At 36.9% G+C, this 24,574-nt stretch overlaps 1 protein-coding gene across 1 annotated transcript in view; it reads left to right on the top strand.

Annotated features, from left to right (window-relative positions):
- Positions 1 to 5,458: 5,458 nt before the first annotated feature.
- Positions 5,459 to 24,574, top strand: part of flrt2 (fibronectin leucine rich transmembrane protein 2) — a 52,581-nt gene continuing 33,465 nt past the window's right edge. The window contains exon 1 of the mRNA XM_067417226.1: positions 5,459 to 5,659. The gene's annotated coding sequence lies outside the window, so the exon portion shown is untranslated. The remainder of the gene's footprint in view (positions 5,660 to 24,574) is intronic.

Here is a 24,574-nt window from a genome sequence, read left to right on the forward strand (position 1 = left end):
GGTAAGATGGCCCAGTCTGTTGTGACTCTACTTTGCTCTGATTGGTCAGAAGGCCCAGTATGTTGTTAATTAGTTTACTCTGCTCTGATTTGTCAGATGGCCAAGGGCCTGTACCATGATGATAGATTAACAAACTCAGGGTTACAGGATTAGTTTTGAGTGGACAAAACCAAAACAATCTATTCAGGCTTTGTTGGTCCCATGATGCTGATCATCAGCTTTCTCTGTCAACTCAGGCTTTGATTCTGAGTTCAGGTGACATCAGCAGTGAACAGCCAATCACACACTGAGGATCACCGAGATTCACTTCTCGCGAGAGAAGCATCAAGATTCGTTTTGCTCTTCTGCAGAATATTACATGATTGAAATATAAGAATTTAAACAAATTTACACAGCAAGAAGAAAATAGCTACCTATGAAAGAGGACAACTAAAACCAGCAAAACCAGCTTCATGGTATAGGCCCCTAGTCTGTTGTTATTAATCTGCTCTACTCTGATTGGTCAGATGGCCTAGTCTTCTGTGATAGATCTATTCTGCTCATATTGGTCAGATACCCCAGTCTGTTGTGATTGGTCTGCTCTGCACTGATTGGTCAGATGGCCCAGTCTGTTTTGATTGGTCTACTCTGCTCTAATTGGTCAGATGGCCTAGTTTGCTGTGATAGCTCTACCACTTAAAGAGCTTGTCAGAAACAAAACACCCATTACATATCTAAATGTCAGCTCCAGAGGCTTCTTCAGAACTTGATACACAATTCAAGCTAGAGTCCTCATCGTTTGGAAGTACAAGATGAGTTCAGATGCAAAAGCCTCTAAAAGCCACTTTGTTCAGAAATGAGATAATGATACTGAGTGAATGCTCTCCATATATAGTATAAGTTCATCAAATACCTTCACTTCAAACCCACTAAATCCTAGCCCTAGCCTTTGCCCATTCAAAAGTACCTGTACTTAGGTAAAAACCTATACATAGAAGCCTGACAAAAATGCTTATTTTAAAGAAAAACGTCAGATGGACTTAGAGGCTTTTACATCTGAAGTCTTCACATGCACAGTGGATTTGATTTTGCAGTTCAGAAAACAGTGTCTTCTCAGCAGGTCGACAACACAAACCAAATTATGCCAGTCCTCAACCCCTGGTTGAGGTTGGGTCAAAGTAGACTGCAGTGAATGGAGACCATAGTCTGACATTATGCAAATTTGTTACAAATCTACATAAGTTCGAGCAGCAAGTAAGACTGTAATTAGCGACAACTCATTTCAGGGAGTTTAAAATCGGTTCAGAAGGAACTCTTGAAAAGATCACTTAGTGAGAATGCAATCCAATCAGACCAAAGAACCAATCAATATATATGCGACATTCCTATGATAATAATGAGTGTACCTGATACATCTTTGGAGACAAAATCTGTGGGTCATCACTGTAATTCAAAACGTCTCTCTTTTTTGCTCAGTGTGATAGGAATGATAAAGATTAATAGAAAGAAAGCCATTATGCACCCACGGAGCCATTGTACATCCATCTTGAAACTTGGAAATGCTTTAAAAAAAACTTAACTTGGAACAAAAACAGTGCACAAACATTCAGGGTGGCAGCTTGATTACACGTTTGTTAATGCATTTCTGTAAATTTTGAAATGTTTCCATGGATATTCAACTGAAGCAATGAGAAAATGCAACATTTTACGAATTAGTCTAGTTTTGCAACACTATTGAGAAACCATTTTTTTTTTATTTATGCATTTAATTATTCATATACGAATGCATTTCATTTAGACAGCATATAGGTAGATTTGTAAATATCTGAACTTTACAACTCAAGTTTTAACCGCCTGATTAAGCTTATGCTGGATAAATGCAGCTGTATAATTAAAAGCAGTTTATTTTTTTTCTAACACGGACCTCCCAGACTGTTTACTGCCTCCTGCCATGGCAACAATTGATGTCTGTTCCAACTTTGCGAACGTCCAATCAGTGTGGTCAGATATCTTGGATGAGGAAAAAACAATCAGCCAAGTAGGCTGCGTTGAATTTATTCAGCAGATGATGTGGGCGCTGAAAGAGGTATTGCTGTCTCAGAAGTAATAATGGGTTGAACAGTTCAGAACTTTGTTTTTCCCCAAACAAACTACTGATTACACTGGTACAAATTCAAAATATAATTGACATGTGAGGATGCTACAGGAAATGTAACAAAACAAGCAACTTGTTCACCACGATGGGGTTCCCATGGGAACCGGCCCATGTGTGCGAGTGCGTGTGAGCCATCCTAGAACTCTCGTTCAGCTCAGCCAGTGACTCATTCCACATTCCTGGCCGGGGGAAAATGCACTCCCTCAGATGAGAGCATTAACCGTGTGAGAGATTAGCCTATTGCACTTGTGAAACTGCCGTGAGGGAGGGGGGTGGATATCGAGATTCCTGATATCTTGGCCTCAAGTGCTCACTCAGATATTTCCTGTCACTAAAAGAGGCCAATCTTCCTGCTAGACAGGTGAAGGTATGAGAGAATAAAGGTAAGACAAACCATAGGACTGCTTCAGCTAACTCATACACAACACTTTTTTTTTTTTTTTTACAGTTTATTTTTTTTTTGTGTAATGTTGTTGTTTGAGCATGGAAAAGTCAAAGTTACAAAGCAAAAAAAAAAACTCCAAAGGGAGTTATTCTCTATATCAGTAAGCACTGTTTCTGAACTCCTTGAAATTATTGTAGTCTTAGGTTTACTTCTGGGAACGTCCACTTCACAATATGCCTTATTAAATAATTCCCGGGCCAAGGCATGCCGGGTGAGTGAACTGGTTGAGTTGCGTTAGTATTGTGTTGAAACTTGCGGTTATGGTAAGGCGTGTATGGTAAGGGGCACGCTCAAAGCAGTTGTCCAATCAATCACAATTTGATACAGTAATCCAGCCGACCAATCAGGGTACTTTCCACTTTTCAAAATGAGAAGCTTCATATATACAAGAACTTATCGAAGTTACAGAGAGACTGGGAAGAGAGCTGCTGCAACAACGTCAATTTTTTAAACTATTCTAGTAGACCAGAAGTTTCAGATGTTATAAATCAGTGAATTGATTCATGATTTGGCTCGCCAATGTCACGTGATTTTTAGGATTTTGACACACGATTTGGATCATGAATCAATACGCTGATTCATAACCGTTTGAAACTGGTTTTGAAATCGGCCCATCACTAAATTAAATTATTGTAGAACCACTGTAGTGAGATTGACTTTGAAGCTGACAAAAATATATTTATTCAGTTTTGTCCACATTTTATTTCACCTACAGCAGCATTGTGAACTTTTGTAATGAAACGTTTGGCCATTAAATTTTAAATGGATCATTATATTTAAACTGCAAACACACAAGGAGAGTCTGTGCATTAAAGACCCATGAATGGCAGATCAATGTGCCACTACGTTTCTTTCCAATAGGGCAGGAAATTAAACTGAATGTGTAGGATTTGAACTGTGACGATGATTGACAGGGCAGTTTAAATGGTGCAAGTAACCAAAGCGACAGAGTCCATTATAGATGATGAAGTAGTATGTCCTAAAGCTTGCATACTCTTCTGCTACACACTCAAAAGTATGTACTTTTACTTCTGGCAGAAAGACTCGGGAGAATTAATGCTGTAACAATAGACATTTATTAAGGAGCTCAGCAAGCAATCAAAGTTCTTTGGCGTAGGCCCCGTTCGTAATTTTCATTCCGAGGGTACGGAATCTGCGTATCCTGCCTGAGAAGAAGGCAGGGGCGCAGCCTACCCCCCCTCGGGGTAATGAAGGGGGACATCTGGTGGTGGTGGGGTAGATGGAGGAAAAATACTTCATGGGGTCTCTAGGTAGATTGGATAGCCCGTCTGGTTTGAGAATGGTAGGAGGGCCCGGCTGTTGTCAAGGGGGAATTGGAAGAAAAAGTCCCATCTTGGTGGTGGTGGGGAGGATGGTGGTGCTGGAGCATCAGTATCTGTGAACTCAGACATGAGTAAGTATGACCTTTATATGCTACGATAGAGGATATGATTGGATCGATGAGAAGGTAGTTAGTGACGTAACGATTAAGTCTTCCTGGCAGAACTTGCGCTAGCTTCATTTCACCAAAAGAGTGCATACTTTTAGGACGTAGTATAAGTAGACGAATTGGGATGCCGCATACGAAACATGACAGTGACAAACTCAAAAATGTGAACATGAAACACAACGCAAAACACCCTGTGACAGTATTCAAGGTACATTTTATCAGTCCATGCATTGCCTGGGAACTGAACCCATGACCTAGGTGTTGCCAGTGTCATTCTCTACTGTTTGAGCTACAGGAATGCTGGCTGATTGATTGATTGATTGTTTGATTGATTGTTTGATTTGTTGATTGCTTGATTGATTGATTGATTGATTGATTGATTGATTGATTGATTGATTGATTGATTGATTGATTGATTGATTGATTTTTACTTTCATGTCAACCTTTTTAAGTTTTAGAATTTTTGCCTCATACTTGTACTTTATATTCTTTTTACCAATTTACACAAATTACAAAAGTAGTAGATATTAAGTTCCAATAACTAGTGAGTTATACTATCTTAATAGAGAACATTACTTGTTCTCTGACGTCACCGAATTGCATCTCATGCTGGTCGACCCATAAAAACCCAATCAACTCAAAGAATAATAATAACATTGTCCATAGGCTATTCTCTCCACGGTCGTGCGTCAAGCAGACACAGGAAGATCTCTTGATGTGTGAAAACCTTTTGTTCTCTAAAGAGCAGCCTCGGTTATGACCCTTCATGCCACTGGATCATAAAGCATCATGAACGAAAGCATGTTGTGCATACTTAGCAGCTTATTGGATTCCAGCTAGCAAACATAAATCAAATAACACCAAAGTTCATAAGGGTTGAAAGGCAACCATGAGTTATATTTTGCTCTTTACTCAGCAACCCACAGCTAGATATAGGCATCACACACACACACACACACACACACACACACACACATGGTATCAGATGATGCAGTTGTTTTATATATAATATGTTGCACTACAACAACATAGAATATGATCTAATCCCTTTCCAGTTTTTGATATAGTCCTCGAAGGACTATCACCCAAGGTGTCCCCTCTCTGGTTCACACTCCATAAGCTCTGACATCCTGCGGCATGCCTGACCCCTCACCCTCTAACTTCTGCTTTGTTCTGCGGGACGCGACCCAATGACCTGTTCCTTCTCCTCGAGTCGTCTCCCAGGCTCACTTTCAGAATCTGCCTGCCCGCCGAATTCCTGTACGAGGCTGAAACATGAGCCCGACCCAGTGAGCTCACCGACAGGCGTGGACTTACAAAATAACTGTGAAAAAGAAAAGAGAGAGCGCGAGAGATGGAATGTAGAAACAAAAGACAGGTTTGACAGCGCTAGATTCGGCTTCTGAGGGGTTAAGTTACACGCAGCCAAAACATAAGGAAACACAAAGGTGCGTTGTGCTCATGTTGAGCCGCGTTCTCCGGACCGACGCAGCACGTCTCAGCGGGAGCTTCTTCTTTTGAGTTCAGGAGTTTCACTCTCCCCTGCTGGAGTCGGTATCGAAAACATACGTAATTCCAGAAGGCTCCCGTTGCCCTTCTGACCTGCTGCGACCAGGAGGCTCTGGTAGAAGTAAGTGGCTTTCGCTTAAAGAACATCTGAGCAAGGACTGAATGAAACTCACAGTTTTGGTGGTTTATGCACTGCAGACTTTCATAACGGGATTATCAGAACTAATTGAGCCAATTACGAAATATGTCATGCGAATGAAAAGTTAGCATGGAAACGGTTATGACAGGACTGTGTAATTCAGAGTGATCTGATGCTGTTCATGTGGACAGGCTTTTTAAACTTTAATCCATTGTTGTATAATTGGATATACTTTTATGAATTATTTAGAACATCTTTTTTTTTTTTCAGAACATTGACTGTTGAATACATATACTGTATCGCTTTCTACTAGGAAGCAATTGTTTGGACATAGCATAAGTGTGTGTGTGTGTGTGTGTGTGTGTGTGTGTGTGTGTGTGTGTGTGTGTGTGTGTGTGTGTGTGTGTGTGTGTGTGTGTGTGTGTGTGTGTGTGGAAGAATGTGTGATACCGTTTTAAAAAAAGCTGAGATTAAACTTAAATACCAGAAGCAGTACAGTATGAAGATAACTTGGAATTAAATGGCACAAAAAACAGTGTCCCGACGCAAATGCCATGCAACTTTAAAGGCGCTGCACAATTCCCTAGCAAAAGTTTAACTTAATCAGTGAGGGAAAGCCACAAATAACAAGGAAAAACTAGTAAAAACTATTATGATGCCATGCTGCAAAGTTCATATGAGTCATATATATATTTTTTAAACTACAACAAAAATAGAATGGTTAGAAACAAGGTTCAGAGCTTGATATGAAAATCTAGACTGCAGGGATCATCACTCTAACATTTTATTCTGACTTTTTTGCTATTAAGACTGTGTTCCTGCCAGCTCAACTGGTAGTGTACTTTGAATGTGAATCTGCCAAAAGGCATGAATGAAAATGTGCTATACCCATTATTCACCAAGTTCTACACATCCTCCACTACTTGAATGTTTATTAAATATACAAAACAATGCAATGGCTATTTATATAGCACACTTTAAAAACAACCAAAGTTGGCCAAAGTGCTTAAAAAAAAAAAAAAATGCTTTTTTGCTAAATGCAAATTTTGACCTAGAAAGCTTTTTAACAACACGGGTTATCATGGATTCTGAGTGAAATAAATAAATACATTTCAGGAAACTTTAGTTAACTACACTTTAATTATTATTAATTTTTTTAATAACTTTTTTTAGTTTAACTTAAAAAATTTAAGTAACCTGGTTGCCTTAAAATTTTGAGTTTATTGAAATAAAAAATTTGAGTTGATACAATGAAGGATTGGTTTACTAAATAGAAACTAAAAATTGTATCTGATCCACGTAAAAAAATGATAAATCATGACAATAGCACAATTTGGCATGTTTCGATGCATCTTCACAAATAAAAGACACAGTTATACCCAGTATGCTTACCTTTTTTCTTTTTTTTTTCTTAAAAATAAGATTTTGTTTATATTATATGTTTTTTTTTTGGTTGTTTTTTTTTGGTCAGGCTTCATACAGGGGTCTACCTGGTACCAGTACTTTTGAAGGGACTGAGGCTGGGATTTAGTGGGTTTGAAGTAAAAGTATGTCCAGTATATGCAGAGAGCATTCACTCATTATCGTTATCTCATTTTTGACCAAAGTGGCTTTAGAGGCTTATAAAGGAATTTATTTCTTCAGCTGAACACAAGGGAAGATATTTTGAAGAATGTCAGTGCCCAAACAGTTAACTGGAACTATTGACTTCCATAGTATGTTTTTTTTTTTTTTTTTTCCTACTATGGAAGTCACTGGCTCCAGTTAACTGTTTGGGCACTGACATTCTTCATAATATCTTCCTTTGTATTCAGCTGAAGAAAGAAATTCATACAGGTTTGAAACAACTTCAGGGTGAGTAAAGGATGACAGAATTTTCATTTTAAAGTAAACTATCCCTTTAAACCACTTGAGTTGCTTGAGTTTCCCTCAGATGCATTTTCCCAATAAATTTTAATCAACTGTAGAAGTTCTCTTCAAGTTCACACAGGAGTAGTTCATCACATTAAATACATGTTTCACTAGCATTTTCAGTGTCACATTGAACACTAAATGTATTATATTTTTAAACACCCGCATCACCTCTTTGTAAAAGCTGTATTTGCGAAATGTTTCACTCAATACTTTATTGTATCTCTCCACAAACATTCATATATGTTTTAAGTATAGCTTAAATGCCCAAAGCCTTTTGGTCCACTGCTCATTCATAATTAAATTCAAGCAAATCCAAAGCTTAAAAAAGCTTTTTTTTACTGTATAAAAATGTTTTTAAACTAGAGATTTTCAGTGCTTATCATGACATTTCAGCAGTTGTCCAGCAGTAAAGCCCACTGACGGCAGCCCATGTGCGGTCAGATCAGTGTCGCGAGTGGAGAACACGGTTCATGAATCAGATGTTTTGTGAAGCAGGACCTGGCCTGAAGGCACGGCTCAAATATGCAAGAGTGCAGAGGGCGATGTCTCGTCGCAAAATGCCAACACAAGCGCTTAACTGTTCTGAAGTCGCACCAGAAATAGTCTACTTCTTACGAGTCTCCCCTTCAAATACAGCCTTAAGATCTCAAGATGACCGTGATCCCTCCCGCAAGAAAAGAAAAAACAAACACGGTGGAAAGAGGGCTAATGTAATTAAGCTAAAGCGTGGGGTAGGGCATTCATTTAATTAAGCCAGCTATGCTTGTTCCTCAACCACCATCAATCATTACAACTGACAGGTCATGTGGCGCTTGGTTTGTTATTCCTCTTAATGCTGAACTATCACAAAAAAATGAGTGTTTTACAATGCAGAGCATTTTGGCTGTATCATGTACAGCGGAGAATAGGCACAGCTTTGTTTTGTTCCCTCGCTTTTGAAGAGATGAGAGATTGTGATAAATAAGAGAAGTGCATTTGCATATTCCAAATAATTATTGTAACACCACAGGAGAACAATATAAACCATTCAAATCTTCATTAGTTTCAGTTAAACTGAAGAGTTGATACTCCAATCAGATGCCATATAACTGCTAAACAAAGCTAACCTTATAGCTAACTGTAGCTTCTTTTATAAAAGATTAATTATGACCTCAATATTTATATAATTATAAGAATTAAGTACTTCACATTTTACATACTAATTTAAAACAACCAGTTCTATGAAGATTAATCAAACTTATTGTAATCACCTTTTAAATGAATTGCTCTAAATGAATGTGTTGAATTAGTATTATTATTGGTATTACTATAATTATTACCAGGGTGTCAACTGAAATAATCAAAAAGGTAAACTTTAATAAAAGAATTTACATCAATGTTTGAACTGGTTGGAAAATCCGATTCAATTGTGTTTCTTCCCATCATTATATCAGTTTATTATTATAATTAATAAGTTAAAATGACAGCCCTTATACAGCGATGGCAACATAATATTAATAATAAAAATTAACAATAATAATTTGTGCTGTGCAATCGATTAATCGTGATTAATCACATCCAAAATAAAAGTTTGTGTTTACATTATATATATATATATATATATATATATATATATATATATATATATATAGAACATCAGGTTTAGATCATCTCAATTTGTATGTAGCAGCTGATAATTTTGTCAGAGACGAGTTCCCGTGTTTTCTGCCTAAGTATTGTTAAGAATCTGTGCTAAATGATTTATTTTTATTTTTATAAATGAGATCTAGATAAGCTATTTCTTTTGTACTTGTCAGCGGGCATGCAAGGAACAAGTTCTATAGCCGAGTGTGGTAAAAGAATGGAACATTCTGGCCCAACAGCATAAATCATCTTTAGTTTCAACCATGCACAGTCTTAGCCTTGATAAATCATTCTTTTCCCTACCTTACTTATTTATATATCCATTATTGCATCCTTCATTGCCCGATTTCACATAGAAGGATTAAGCTTAGTCCCAGACTAAAATTAAAGTATGAGCTGTTTTAACTGAAAGTAACTTGCACTTATATATCTTGCACTGACATATCTTAAAATATGCCAATGCTATTGATTTTTATTTTTTTATTTTCTACCAGTATTGGACACCAGTATTTCTAAGGATTGTTTATAAAAGCTACGTAAATGTCCTAATTGATAGCCTAATCCTGGCTTAATCTAAACCCTGTCTGTGAAACCAGGCCTATATATCTTTTTCCGGTCATTCTCTCTTTAACTCTTTCCCTGTCAGCATTTTTTTTTTAAAGTAATAATAAAAAAATCCAGGGTTTTTGACCATTTTCACCTAAATTTAATAGTCCAAAGAATATTTTGTTTTATGAATATCTGAGCAAGCAATAAATTAAAAGAAAAAAATAAGCTTCTTGCATTACTTTTTTATCAACACTTGAATATGGGTCAATTTCTTAAAAAAAGCAACATTGTGAACAAAAAGCTGAGGAAATCAAGTTTTAGTGAAAGAATGTTTCCAGATCAGATTCAGAGCGATGATCAAACACAGATGGAGTAGATCGAGTCCATCAACACTAAAGCTTCCACAGGAGTCCTGAAGCTCGTCCTGTGTCCACATTTTATTCACTAACATTAGATAGTTTTGATTCATTGGACGTTTAATGATGATCACATTATTTTTCATATGCATCTGTTTACATACAATTGTTTTACTCCGTACCCGCGTGTGTTTTGATCAGGAGATTCAGTACTGAATCAGAAGAAGCGTAATATCGTCTCCCTAGCGTCTAACAGTGAAAATCACAAAAAAATCAGTTTTTGGCCGGAAAACTTTTTCTCACAAATAATAGCAAATTCCGTGTTTGGCGGGGAAAGAGTTAAAGACAAAACCAAGTAGTGTTGGGGAGTAGCTAGTTACATGTAATTCAATGATGTAATTTAATGACAGAATTAATGTAACTGTAATCAGTTACAGTTACTAAGAAAAACAAACGTAATTAAATTACAGTTACTTATGAAAACGTTAATGATTACAAAAGGGGGTTTCATCTAAATATTTTCTGTAAAAAGCTAGAATATGTTGAATGATATTAATTTTGATGTGTTAGATGTGCACAATTCTTCCTGTCATTTAAAGGCAGTTTAGTAAAGCAAAGCTATTCTGATGTGTTTTATTGGTAATCGTTTGAATGTGCAGAGCACCACGTCTACAAATTTAAGCTTTAGGCTGCTTGGCTAGTTATAAAAATCTGTTCCCGTGCTAATCAAATGTAATCAGTTACATTACTTTAATAAAGCAATTGAAATAGTTACTTACTACATTTTAAATAGGGTAACTTGTAATCTGTAACCTATAGAATTTCCAAAGTAACTTTCCCAACACTGCATATGTATATAAAAGGATTGTTAGTTCTGATGTCTATATTATGACATTCTGGATAAGTTCCAACTGAAGTTTCACATCTTTGGCCCTCACCTGTGCACTCTGGGTTTCATTTTAACCGGCCGAATTACAATACCGCACTCAGCTGTTGACCTGGAGGTGGTCAGGTCCACGGGCAAGCTGATCCTCTCGCCTCCCCTATGCCCTATGGAGCAGTGGGGTAGAGGGAACTGGCAAACTGCCCCGAATAGAGGGTGGGATGTGGGCCACTGCTGTTCTTGGCAACCTCTGCTCATGCTGACCAGCGGGAGTGCTGGTGGAAGCAGACTAAATTCTTCCCAGACACAATGCACAGCCTCTGCTATGGGTCCGTAGGTTCCGAGGAACCTCTGTGACGAGATTCGGGGTGAAGACAGGGCATCTATTCCACCTTTCACTCTCTAATTAGGCACTTCTTTTGTTTCATTTTTTCCTAGTACTTTCTTCTTCACTTTTTTCCCCCTTCAACAACTGCTTCACAGCAGGATTTTGAGGTGTAACAACACACCAGACATTTCTCCTGGAAAAGAGTAGGCAGCTGTCGGAATAACAACCTCATCAAAGGGTACGCCGTGTCAAAGGAGGGCTATTCATATATTTTTGTTGTTAGTCAAATCCAAGTACAATAAGCAAAGGCAAAAGAAGACCTAGCATTTTGAGGGAATATTGCTGTGATCAAGGCTGAGGGAAAAGACAACCGCGTACCCAAGATGTTGTTCTCACATGGGCATATGGAGGATATTAAGGGTTTTTTTTTGTGAAGATTGACACTGAAACCCTTGTGAAACACGAGTCAAGATGACAGCAGCTTAAGGCCAGAGTCGGCCTTCCCACACATTGTTTCTTATACAATTTATTTGTCTATCACCTAATAAAACACATGCGCACAGTGCTGCATGACCACATGTTGGCCAAAACTGGCTTCTAGGTAAGGTTAGTGTTAAAGAAGTTGACCGATAGAACCAGAACCCACTTCTTTGGTGCCGGTGGAGATGTATGAGAAGAAACCACAAAGAGATTGAATTACACTCCGGACTGTTCTGTCCATGTCGTATGCTCCTGGTCTTGGGTTGAAGTTGTATTAGATTTAGTCTAGATTTCCACTTGTGGTGCAGACAGCTCTTTTTTTCTAGCTTTATCCAGTTATGTCTGGGTTCAGCTCAGCATGACAAGGGCTGTGGGGCTCTAATGCACATCACTGATGCCACCTGCAGTTTGAACAGAACCAAGTGACTGGCCTGCTGTCAGAACCTACTGCACGGCAATGGGACACTAATTGAAAACAAATTCGGGTTTAAGCTCAGGCAGTTAACACGGCTTTGCAGAAATGTTCACACTGTGCTGACAGTCAAAAGGGCTGGTTTGATCCCGTTTTGTTGTTGTTAGAATTGCACATGTTGTTAAAGGGAATGGTAAATTGGTTTAGTCAGTGGTCTTCAAACTTGTCCGACCAAGTTCCATGTCTGATCAAATCAGAATGACTACCATACCAATGTTTTGTTTTTTTCAGCATTAAGAAAAACTGACATCGCTGAGTGCAAGGACCATCTGTGAGAACATTATTAATATAAGTATGATCATTACTCGCATTAATTGTAATGCGTTACAAGTAATGTGACTAATGTAATCAGATTACTTCAAGTAACAAGTAACGTAACACATTAACTTTTAAATTAGCAACAAAAAATCTGAGTCACTTTTTTTATTAGTAACACAAGTTACTGTTTTCCCATTTATTGACTGACATCTCTCTTTTTCACCCCTCTGATTCGTTGAGTGAAATCAGGAGAAAGAGCAGAGGCTTTGTTTGCGCTGTGTTAACATGATGGTTATTGAACTCTAGACTAATGTGAGCATGAATTTACTTATTAAGAATAAACACTTATTAAGTAAAGCTGTCAATACATTTTTTTAGTAGAAACAAATGAGTAAATTTAAGTTCATGTTGTTACAGTAGCTTTTTAAGTAATGTGAACAAGGATGATTTGAGTGCAACTAACAACAGTTAAAGTTCATTTTTTGAGTGCATAATTTATGCATTTAATACTACATTATAAACCAATGTATTCGTTGTTGATCTTTAATGATCCAATTCAACCATACTAACGAGCAAACTTACTAGTTAAACATCCCTTTTGGGTTCCGTTAGCATGTATGAGATCTTGTAGGAATTGAGAGTGTTGAACTTTCTTTTGCATCATTTCAGTTTTAGGGCCCTATCTTGCACCCAGCGCAATTGACTTTGTACACCGACGCATGTGTCATTCCTATTTTGCACCCGCGCGTTTTTCCCTCCACAGAAGCACGTCGCTAAACTAGTGAATGAACTTGCGCTCCCTGGGCGGTTCAGCGCAAAAAAAGGAGGCGTGTTCCGGCGCAAACAATCCCTGGTGCTATTTTGCTGTTCCATTAAACAATTGCGCCACTGACCAGAAAAAACCTAGTCTTAAGTCAGTGGCGTTGCGCGTTGTTCATTATGGTATTTTAAGTGCGCATGCTTGACCATAATGCATAGCGTTCACAACACACATACACTTAGCTCATGTAATCTACACAGATGCAACAGTTATTTTTGGAAATCATAAATTGTTACACTAAAAAAAATATTAACACATGAGATGACGGAAATCATTGTGGTGTGCCACGAAGATGTGAAAAAATAGGCATAAATCTAGCTTACAAATTATTCAGGCTCATTGTAGTAATTAAGGATCAGACCTGTTTGCCCAATAGTGGCAAGACATATATGTATATAAGGACATCTGACAAATTGGTTTGTCTGTCAAGAACCAGGAAAAAAAATTGACTGAAAAACTGAAAAAAAATGTTTAACCGATGCCTGTTTAACCAACGCTATTTTGGGTGGGTTTCTCCCATCCCCATACAACACAACTTCTCTGTCTTTCACTGCTTTTACAAGAACATCAGTCTCCTCGGCTGTGAACCGCTCCTGGCGTGCGCCTGGTAAATACGCCGTAATAATAGCAATCCATAATGGAACTTGCGCACCTGCTTTTAAAGGGAATGTTGGTTGACGCTCTGAATGGTTTATTCACGTTACGCCCAAATCACACCTATGAATAATAGGTGATCACCAACCCATTTTAGATTTGCGCCGGGCGCAAGAGCCATTTATCCCGCCGGGAAAATAGCAACAGCGCCGAGACCCGCCCACAAAGTTACTTGCGCTTTGACACTTGCGTTTCAGATCGTTAAAATAGGGCCCTTAGTGTGCAAGGGCATTGCCACTTGTCAGAAATAGAACGTTTTTTTTTGTTTGTTTTTTTACAAACGCTAAAATTTTATAATAACTGCATGCTAGGAATCATTCGCTAAGAGCTGCAGCCATTTTTATTTGGTATGTTGTTTAAAAAAAACAACCACAAAAATAGGAGCACATGTTAGGAGGTTAAAACTCCTTTGTAAAAGCTTTACGAGGCATACATAGTCTTCTCTTTAGATGAGCTCAAACAATTGACAACTTCTAAATGTAATTAATCATGAATTACAGTAGGGATATGTGTTAGTAAAGCATGCAATATCACTATGTCTAAATAAAAAGATGTAGATTTAAAATAGTGTATTAATCATCTACTTACACTTTATGAATAATCTCATGGCAGCTTCTAAATAATGGGTATGCGAATGTATTACTTAATTTAGAAATGACAAATTGATCGTTAATGAAGTATGAAACAAATAACACATTTTAGATGTGCTAATAGCTCAAGAATAAAGCATGCATTGCTGTGTTTATAAAGTGCTTATTAATGTATATCAATGCTTTAACTATTTACTAATGCTTAAATAATGATTAATAGCCTGCAGTTATTATAAAGTGTTACCCAAATGGGCATCCATAGAAAGAAACTAAATAGTAAATAATTAGGTCCTTTTTTAGGGAGTATGTATTGCAACGCATCACTTTTAAAAGTAACTTTCTCGATATTCTCAGTATTATGCTCAAAAGCAAGCCACTCTTTTAAGCTTGTGGCTGTTCACATACATTGAATGCCAAAATGCCACTCGCAGATTTTCATTTTTAGTGTTCTAAAGTTCCAGAGTCATGTTGTGTACCACCTGCAGGGAGGATTGCTCCACAGTTTGAGACCTCTGAGCTTCGTTATTAAGCATAGCTGGTTGTTGATGTGCCAAGATCACTATGGTGTGGTGTAGTCTCTCATGGTGTGGTCTCTCTTTTTCTCCTCGGTTTGTTTGCTTGAGAGCGAGGCTTGCTGTGAAGAAGCGTTGTGGCAGCATTTGTTCAGCTGGGCCATGGTAGGATCGTATAGCTTTGGCTATGATCCTCTTTGGGATGGCAGGCGCTCCTTTCTGGGTGCGGGCTTCAATTTCAGATCCTCAGCACATTGCCTTCCAATTGTTTCCTATTGCAATCTATTGTGGCAAAATGAAAGATTCCTTGAGCAGAGACTCCGCTTGTGTTGGCCCTGCACAGTGTCGGTTGGTTTCAGCCGGCGTGGCAACAGTTCGATCTCGTATTGTATGTCAGAGTCAATCCTAAAAAGCTGTTACCACTTTTTTTTGCTTCGTTTTTTTTTTTTTTTTACCCAAACATATCAAGATGACAACGGCATAGAGCCAGTCCATTGTCTCTCGGGTATATAGACTTACCGACACCATACTACAACAACCAGCTTCAAAGTGCAGCACTGTTGCGGGCGACCTAGGATGACATTGTTCTGTCAAACAGATTGTCCTGCATGTGGAAATGTTTGAAATAGAGAGTTACATGTAGTTTTCTGAAATTTTTTCCTGCTGTGCCTGCAATTTAGAATGTGCATTGATTTAGATGTATTATAAATGATAAGTACATTTGTTTAACTGCTCAAAACACTGGATTGCATTCAAACAACCAAGCTTTTGGTTTTGATATTGGGGAACAACTAAACAAAAAAAGAACTAGTGCTTGTTTTGCTACAAGCAAAAGTCACAGATCTAGCCTGATCCACCCACCCCCATTTGCCCCAGTAAGCGGTGGACTTCAATTATTGTGATTGGCTAGAAAAGCCAGGGACATTATGACAAGATGGATTTTGGCTGATTTTGATCCGGACCTCTAGACCAACTGTCGATAACACAGACGCCATGACAAATTATGACTGCGAGGGTCAAGCATTCTCCATTTACGCACATGTAATGCTAACTCAGTAAAACTAAAAGGAATCCTGCTGCTGAACACAATTCCAAATCACGGCTCCAGTGAACAAGTCCTTTACAATAGTAATAAAATCATGTTTTAGTTTTGAGCTCCACTAACTACTGTGAGAGTGAAAAGTACTCACAAAAACACTCTCTCTGATGCGTTTTCATACTCCATATGCTGTGATGTTAAGGGGTCTTTTTTGTTGTTCAAACTTTAGAGAGAAAATTGGCCAATAGAGACAGAAAAAGACAAACTTGCAAAGCTCCCAGCCTACACAAGTCTGTATACTAACTGAACGATCTGACATATGCGGATTTGACGGCTAGATCAATATAACTGGATACGTGTCCTTAAAATCACACTGACATTCCATATCTTCTCAAATACAAGATGCGAATCTATATTTGCTTGTCAAGAGTCTGTGTGGAAATTATTTCTAGTAACATAGCAACCAACCACGACAGACAAAGACTGAGTTTAGCGGCAAATTAAGCTGCAAATTTGCATTTTAAATTCAGTAAATCAAGGTGCTTGACAGTTTCCTTGAAATGAAGCAAACATTGCCACCGTGCATGTTCTGTATCACAATATACAAAACACGTGATACAGCAGATGTTTATATACATAAACATCTGCTACACTTAGTATCTTCCCCTCTCTCATATATATACTTTTCCAGAGCTGTGTGTATATATAAATATATATATATATATATATATATATATATATATATATATATATATATATATATATATATATATATATATATATATATATATATATATATATATATATATATATATATACAAAATCAAATTAAGACAAATTTTTTTTTGCAAATTTGTCTATTAAAAAAATAGGAGACCGCTTAACATTATATATATATATATATATATATATATATATATATATATATATATATATATATATATATATATATATATATATATATATATATATATATATATATATATATATATATATATATATATATAATGTTAAGCGGTCTCCTATTTTTTTAGGTCTTCTACTTTTTATATATATATATATATATATATATATATATATAAAAACATTTGTATTAAACGTATATACGTATTTGATTTTACATCGCATACTTTAGGACATATATAATCAATGTAATTAATTTGATTACATTTTTGATTAATTGATAGTTGTGATATACATTAGGATCAACATTTTATATTAAAGTTTATAACTTTTATAGAAAATATGCATTTATTATAAACATATCAGTGTTGTTATAGATAACTAAAATTAAAATTATTAAAACACTTTTTGTTAAGTAGAAATTAAGCATTAACAAAAAAATAATAATTACTGAAATGAAATAACTTAAAAAAAAAGTTGTTATAACATTACTTAAACTAAACGTTATAAATAAATGTTAAATATACATTTAAAACTAATAAAAATGACAAACTACAAATTTACTAAAACTGACAATATAAAAATAAAAGCTAGCTCAAAATACTAATAAATACCATTACGGTATTCAAAGAGAGGCAGTCTTTTTACATGTACAGTATACTTTTCTTTTTAGTTATTTCTCTGTCAAGCTTAAAAACTATACTATAAAGTAAAACTATACTATAAATTATAAACAAGCTTCAAGCTTATTTAGTGTATGTGTCCAGCTGTACATCCATTTACATATAAGTCCACTGCAAATAAGAAGGGGTGTGGAGGGTTTAAGACTTAAGAAATGTCAAATCCGTTAACTACACTGGAAACTGTAAAAAGCCTCCATCTAAATGACCTGAGGCTGAGGAACACATACACTCATACACACACTGTACACACACAGGGGGCTTGTGTATATTGAGCTTCTTGGCTGAAAAAAAAAGAAGATTTTTTTTTTTTAGCCAAGAAGCTAAAGGAAATAATGCCCTTGTGGGGCAGGACGTGAAACAGTAAAGGAAAACTTTTCAAGGGACGGGCCAAAAATGAGCTGCTCTGAGGGAATATCTCGGCACTAATGTTTGTAGGGAACACCAGTAGGAGCACTAATGTTTTTGTGCACGTGGTGAACTAGCCTTTTACACCCTCGTCTCTGTGCTGCTGTCTTTAATAAAATACAAAGAGGAGACAAACTAAAACAAAAGAACACTATGTCTTGCTTTTGAAGAAAAAGATCCAAGGAATAAAAAAAGACTACTCTAGCCTTAAGTGTGTTCTTTTATTTAAAAGAAAAGCAGCTTTCGCTGTGCCTTCTCTCTGTAAATGTTATGTTTATAGTCTTGGTAATATGTGATTACTCATAACAAACATATTTCAGTTTCCTGTAAAAAAAAATCTTGTATTCTATTACCACAACTAATATGTTCATCTTTCACCAAAACCCACCGCAGAAGATGCCACATTTTGCCCTCTGGGATGGAATTAGTGAAATCTTGCTCTGCCATTCCAGCACCATGAAGTATATCATGTGATTTACGATTCCCCGTCACACGTTTCTCAAATGAAAGGATATCTGCCTATTCAAAAGAAATATGCCACACAACCCCTGAAATTGTGGATGTTACTGCTGCCAAGTCTCCCACACATGTATAAGCGTCTTCTAATTCATTTCAGGTTCATCCACCCATTCGCATTGTGCACTAGCCTTAGCAACACAACAGAAACAAAATGTTTAAGCAGGTTTTAAGAGCTTTGTAAGTGGGTATTTGAGTGTCTGAGAGACAATTGGAATAACAATCAAAGGCATCTCATGTTTACAGAGGCTGAAGTCAAGAATTTATCTTGTAATTCAGTTAATGGGCTAACAGACGCAAAAGGTTTTTTTTGTTTGTTTGTTTTTTCAGAACAATTGAAGAAACATAATCTGAAAATTGAACAGCTGCTATTTAGTGCAATGTTATCAAGAACTAGGCCTCTCTTTCAAATCTTTATAGTACAGCATTTCAGTAGCTGAGCTTCATTTGTATGTAGCAGTGTGATAATAAGGGAGGGTGACCAGATGTCCTTGTTTTCTGTGGACAATCCTAGTTGTAATGTGCTAAATATAGTTTTTTTTTCTCTAAAAAGACTTGTAGTATCATCACACACAGCATTCTTTTTACATTTAGAAAAAAAGAGAAAAAGATTAAGTAACCCTATTTACCAGGAGACAATTAAATGTCAACTTTAACTTTATCTCTGAGGTTCTAGGTTCATTAGGTTCGTTGAATTAAATGTGTCATATGTCTGTCAAGCAGTTATGCACACTGAAAGAATGTAAAGACAGAACATGCTATACATAGTGACAATATTTTTTTTCTTACCAGTTTTGGTTTCTCTTATAGTAATAATTATATAGGATACTGACTGATTGATTGATTGATTGATTTATTGATTGGTTGATCGGTTGATTGATTGGTTGATTGACTGGTTGATTGATTGATTGATTGATTTATGGATTGATCGATTGGTTGATTGATTGATTGATTTATTGATCGATTGGTTGATTGGTTGATTGGTCGATTGATTGATTGATTGATTGATTTGTCGATTGATCGGTTGATTGGTTGATTGATTGATTGATTGATTGATTGATTGATTGATTGATTGATTGATTGATTGATTGATTGATTGATTGATCGGTTGATCAGTTGATTGATTGATCGATCAGTTGATTGATTGATTGATTGATTGATTGATTGATTGATTATTCAGCAAGTAACAGTAACTTTTATTTTTATTTTAATACATTTCAAATATACACTGTTCTGTTTCTATCCAGCAATGAATCCTTAAATAATGTATAATTGTTTCAACATAAATAAGCAGCAAGTTAAGTTAAGAGATATTTATTAAATTAATGCATACTTCTTTCAAAAACATTTAAAAAATATGACCTTAACCAAACGTTTGAAATGTTTGTGTATAGCCACCTTTTTTTTGTATGCATTCAATAAATTATTAAAGCATCATAAAAATTTGCAGCGCAGGCAAAGTATCAGCCCCCCCCCCCAAATGATTTACAATGTACCCTTCATAAACATAAAGTATCAAATTAACTAATGCTAAAGATAAGACACTAAAGATAAATGTTTCATTTTCCACCCCACATTAAAATGTAGTAAGTCAAAATAAATTATGTAATGATTACCCTATTTCTGCAATATAAGAATCATAAAAAAATGTTAAGATATGCATACATTATTATAGCCCAAAGACTTCAAATGTAGCATTACATTTTATAAAATATGTAACATAGTATGATATTGCATCGCAGTGCTACAAAAAAAAAAAAAAAAAAAAAAAATTAGCCGTTTGTAAGTGGCAGTCCACTTAAAGTTTGAGAGTAAACAGACACTGTTATAGGAAACAGTATCAACGCCCACTTGCTATTTTATTTAAGTGTTTTGAAAACATTATCCATATAAAACCGTAATTTAAAAGACAAAATATTATGAAATCATTGACTTATAGTTTGTGATGCATCTGCTAGATCATCATCTGGATCACCTTCAGATCCAGTACGGTTGGCTAATCTTTCAACAAAAGGTTTTTGCACATTCTCCATTACACGGTTCCTCATTTACAAAATAAAATGCTCCAAACAAACATGCAATCCTCCGACGCGATATAAGATGGCATTAAAGAAATCCATCCACTTGTTTCTGACGCTGGGATCCTTCTTGAAGGCTGATTTATGCTTCTGCGTCAAACCTATGGAATAGCTACAGCGTAGGCACGCTTCGAAGAAGTATGTCATACATACGCTGATTCATAACCGTTCAAAACTTTGTTTTAAAATCGCATCACTATATAAGTCGTTATTTAGTTGTTGTTTTATTGCACATAAAAACTATTCTCGTCACTTCATAAAATTATTGTTTTGTAACAACCTCTTTAGTGCCTTTATGGGTCTTGAGAGAGAAAATTATATTGGTGTTAATGAAAGCCTGTCTGAGCCATCGGATTTCAACAAAAATATCTTAATTTGGGTTCTGAAGATGAATGGAGGTCTTGCAGATGTTGAACGACATTAGGGAAAGTAATTAATGACAGCATTTTCATTTTTGGGGTGAACTAACCCTTTGGGCCCTATCTTGCACCCAGCGCAATTGACTTTGTACACCGATGCATGTGTCATTCCTATTTTACACACGCGCAAAGCGTGCTTTTCCCTCCACAGAAGCACGTCGCTAAACTAGTGAATGAACTTGCGCTCCCTGTGCGGTTCAGCGCAAAAAAGAATAATGCATTAAAAATAGCATTATGCTATTTTAAGGGCGCATGGTTGACCATAATGTAAAGCGTGCAAAACGCGCATACACTTAGCTCATGTAATCTACACAGATGCAACAGTTATTTTTGGAAATCATAAATTGTTACACTAAAAAAATATTAACACATGAGATGACAGAAATCATTGTGGTGTGCCACGAAGATGTGAAAAAATAGGCATAAATCTATCTTACAAATTATTCAGGCTAATTGTAGTAATTAAGGATCAGACCTGTTTGCCCAATAGTGGCAAGACATATATGTATATAAGGACATCTGTCTTTCTCTGCTCTTACAAGAACACCAGTCTCCTCGGCTGTGAACAGCTCCTGGCATGCGCCTGGTAAATACGCCATAATAATAGCAATCCATAATGGAACTTGCGCACCTGCTTTTAAAGGGAATGTTGGATGACGCTCTGATTGGTTTGTTCACGTTACGCCCAAACCACACCTATGAATAATGAAGCTACTTCAGACCAACCCATTTTAGATTTGCGCCGGGCGCAAGAGCCATTTATCCCCCCGGGAAAATAGCAAAAGTGCCGAGACCCGCCCACAAAGTTACTTGCGCTTCGCACTTTGACACTTGCGTTTCAGATCGTTAAAATAGGGCCCTTTAAATTAGTTTTAATTGCAAAAAAAAAAAAAAGCAAGGTTTTCAATAGAAATCTTCCACATATTATAGATCTGCCTGAAATGTACTCATTAGATGGCTCAAAGATCGATTTTGTTGAATGCTACAAATATCTTGTTATCTTCCTTGATAACAAGTTGCCATTCGAAACTCATATAAACATACTGCTTAGAAAGGTTAAATCTCATATTAGCTATCTTTTTGGTAATAAATCTTATTTTACACACACTTCAAAACAACTTTAGGTTAAAAGGACATGGCTTCCAATTTTTGATTATGGTGATGTAGTTTATAGGTCTGCCTCAAAAACTCTTCTTCATAAACTGGATGCATTCCGCTTTGCGACTGGAGCTTCATTCGAAACTCATCATTGCCATTTGTATTCTTTATTGAACTGGTCTTCTCTTCAATCTCGTAGACACATTCAATGGTTTCTGTTTATTTATAAAACTCTTATCGGGAAAATACTATTACATTTACAATCACTTCTTAAAGGGGTACTTCAGCGCTGGGAAGATGAATCTGTATTTAAACTGGGTCATCAATGCAGTAGAAATGTGTAATTATTTTTGAATTTGGTGTCTTCTAGACTGAGAAAAGACAGAAAATGTATTTTTGTCCCATGGGGATGAAAGACTACAATTCCCAGAATGCTTCGCTGCCCTGTGAGGCCATTCCCAACACCACCAACTTCATTACTGTGACTGAGTTAGAGAAGACACTACAATTAAAAACTGAACGTGTCTGTTCAATATAATGAGTGAGTCACCGCGCGAGTGTCACAGCCCTGAGCACTAACTGCAGGAGTGCAACTAACTAACTGCGACTACATTCGCGGCATACATTCACAACGCGAGTTCAGTCTGGCACGCATTTCAGATCATGCCTTTGCAAGCTTAACTTTCATAGAAATGAATTTGAGAAGTTAAAAGACTTACATTGCTCACCATAGCTCAGTTTAAATGATCCTGTCTGCAAGCTGAGCTCTCCCTGCCAGCTGAGTGTAATCTCCCATCCCCCATGCGCGGATTCAAAACATGCGGAAATAGCTCCCTCTGCTGGCTGTAGTCTTTAGCCTCTGGGCAAACATTCCTCCTATGATGCAAAAATCGTCATTTTGCATCATAGGAGGAATTTTTCCAGAAATAAAACGCATAAATCTCTTGTCTCAGGGAGATATGAGGGGGGAAAGCACAATAATTTGAATATACTCCAGGGTTTCTACTGATACAAAGCCATATGCTAATCGCTGAAGTAACCCTTTAATACTCGTAACATTAGTCGTTATCTGCTCTCTAGCAATTTCATTAATTTATGTATACGTAAAGACCGTACCCCTTTTGGTCGTTATTTTTTTCAGTTTTCTACTGCCTACTATTGGAATCATTTGCAACAGACTTTAAAGCTTAGTTTGTTTATTTCACTGTCCTCCTTTAAGAATTCAATTTGACCAATGATTCAAAGATCGCTGTACACGTTTTTAGCTATTTGTGTGTTTTATATGTTATGTTTATCTCTGTATTTTTGTGTCCATTTTATGTTTTTACTGTATTGTACCTGCTTCTTATGCTGCCCCTTGGCCAGGTCATCATTGTAAACGCAAACCTGTTCTCAACTGACTTACCTGGTTAAATAATGAAAAAAATATAAATCAGCCTGAAGTCTGTGCAGAAACGCAAACAAGCTGTTTAAACTGGAAGTGTCAAAGCAAACACTCCATTTGTCCCGTTGAGGATTGTGTATGTCAGAAACTGAACATCCATCTGTATGGAGACATAGATGGCGTCAGGGATTATAATAGCTTCTATTTGCTTTTGATGCGACGCGACGCTCACATCCAGTGTAAGCAAATGCCAGTCATTAAGTGACTGAATGCCAATGGGTGGGGCCTATTGTGGGCAGGGCCAAATTTGATGTCACCCCTTTAATTCACTGATCATATCAGTGTAAGTTTAAAATGTTATACTGATCACCGAACAAAAATAAATGTCCCTGGGTGTCATTTCAGAAATCTGGTCACCTTATAATGAGTAACAGATAGGCTGAAAATGTGCCACTCTCACTGGCATTGTGCTATTAAAGCAATTATCACCCGATTGCTGAACCAAGTCCTGCTTGGCCCATCAGTCTGCATCCCAGTCAAGGCAGGTCACCTCTGCTAAGGTCAGAAAGTGTTGGCCAGTGAGTAATGGTGCAATTGGTCTTTCTGCTGCATGAGTGGAAATGCTGAGCTATGCTGTGCACAAAGAAAAAAAATGGCTGCATTGACAAGACCAAAAGGACATAATTGCTGGGAAGTGGAGGAGTTTGTGTCTGCATGTGTGAGGTAGGGGAAGAGTTACCTGAATCTGCCCTGTTTATAATTAAATGCTGTCAAAAGGCTTTTATTTTCACCAGGATTTAGCATAAGAGATTAGCCTGTTAAGAAGAGAGCGAGATTGTTTTCTCTTGCCCAAAGCCATGGCTAGCCGGCAGCCAAGATAAACCCAGCTGAGGAGAGTGACGGCTTCCTCCCGCCTTCTTGCCGTCACCCTGG

Source organism: Pseudorasbora parva, chromosome 15, assembly GCF_024679245.1.
Source record: "Pseudorasbora parva isolate DD20220531a chromosome 15, ASM2467924v1, whole genome shotgun sequence".
In the NCBI taxonomy this organism is placed as follows: domain Eukaryota; kingdom Metazoa; phylum Chordata; class Actinopteri; order Cypriniformes; family Gobionidae; genus Pseudorasbora; species Pseudorasbora parva.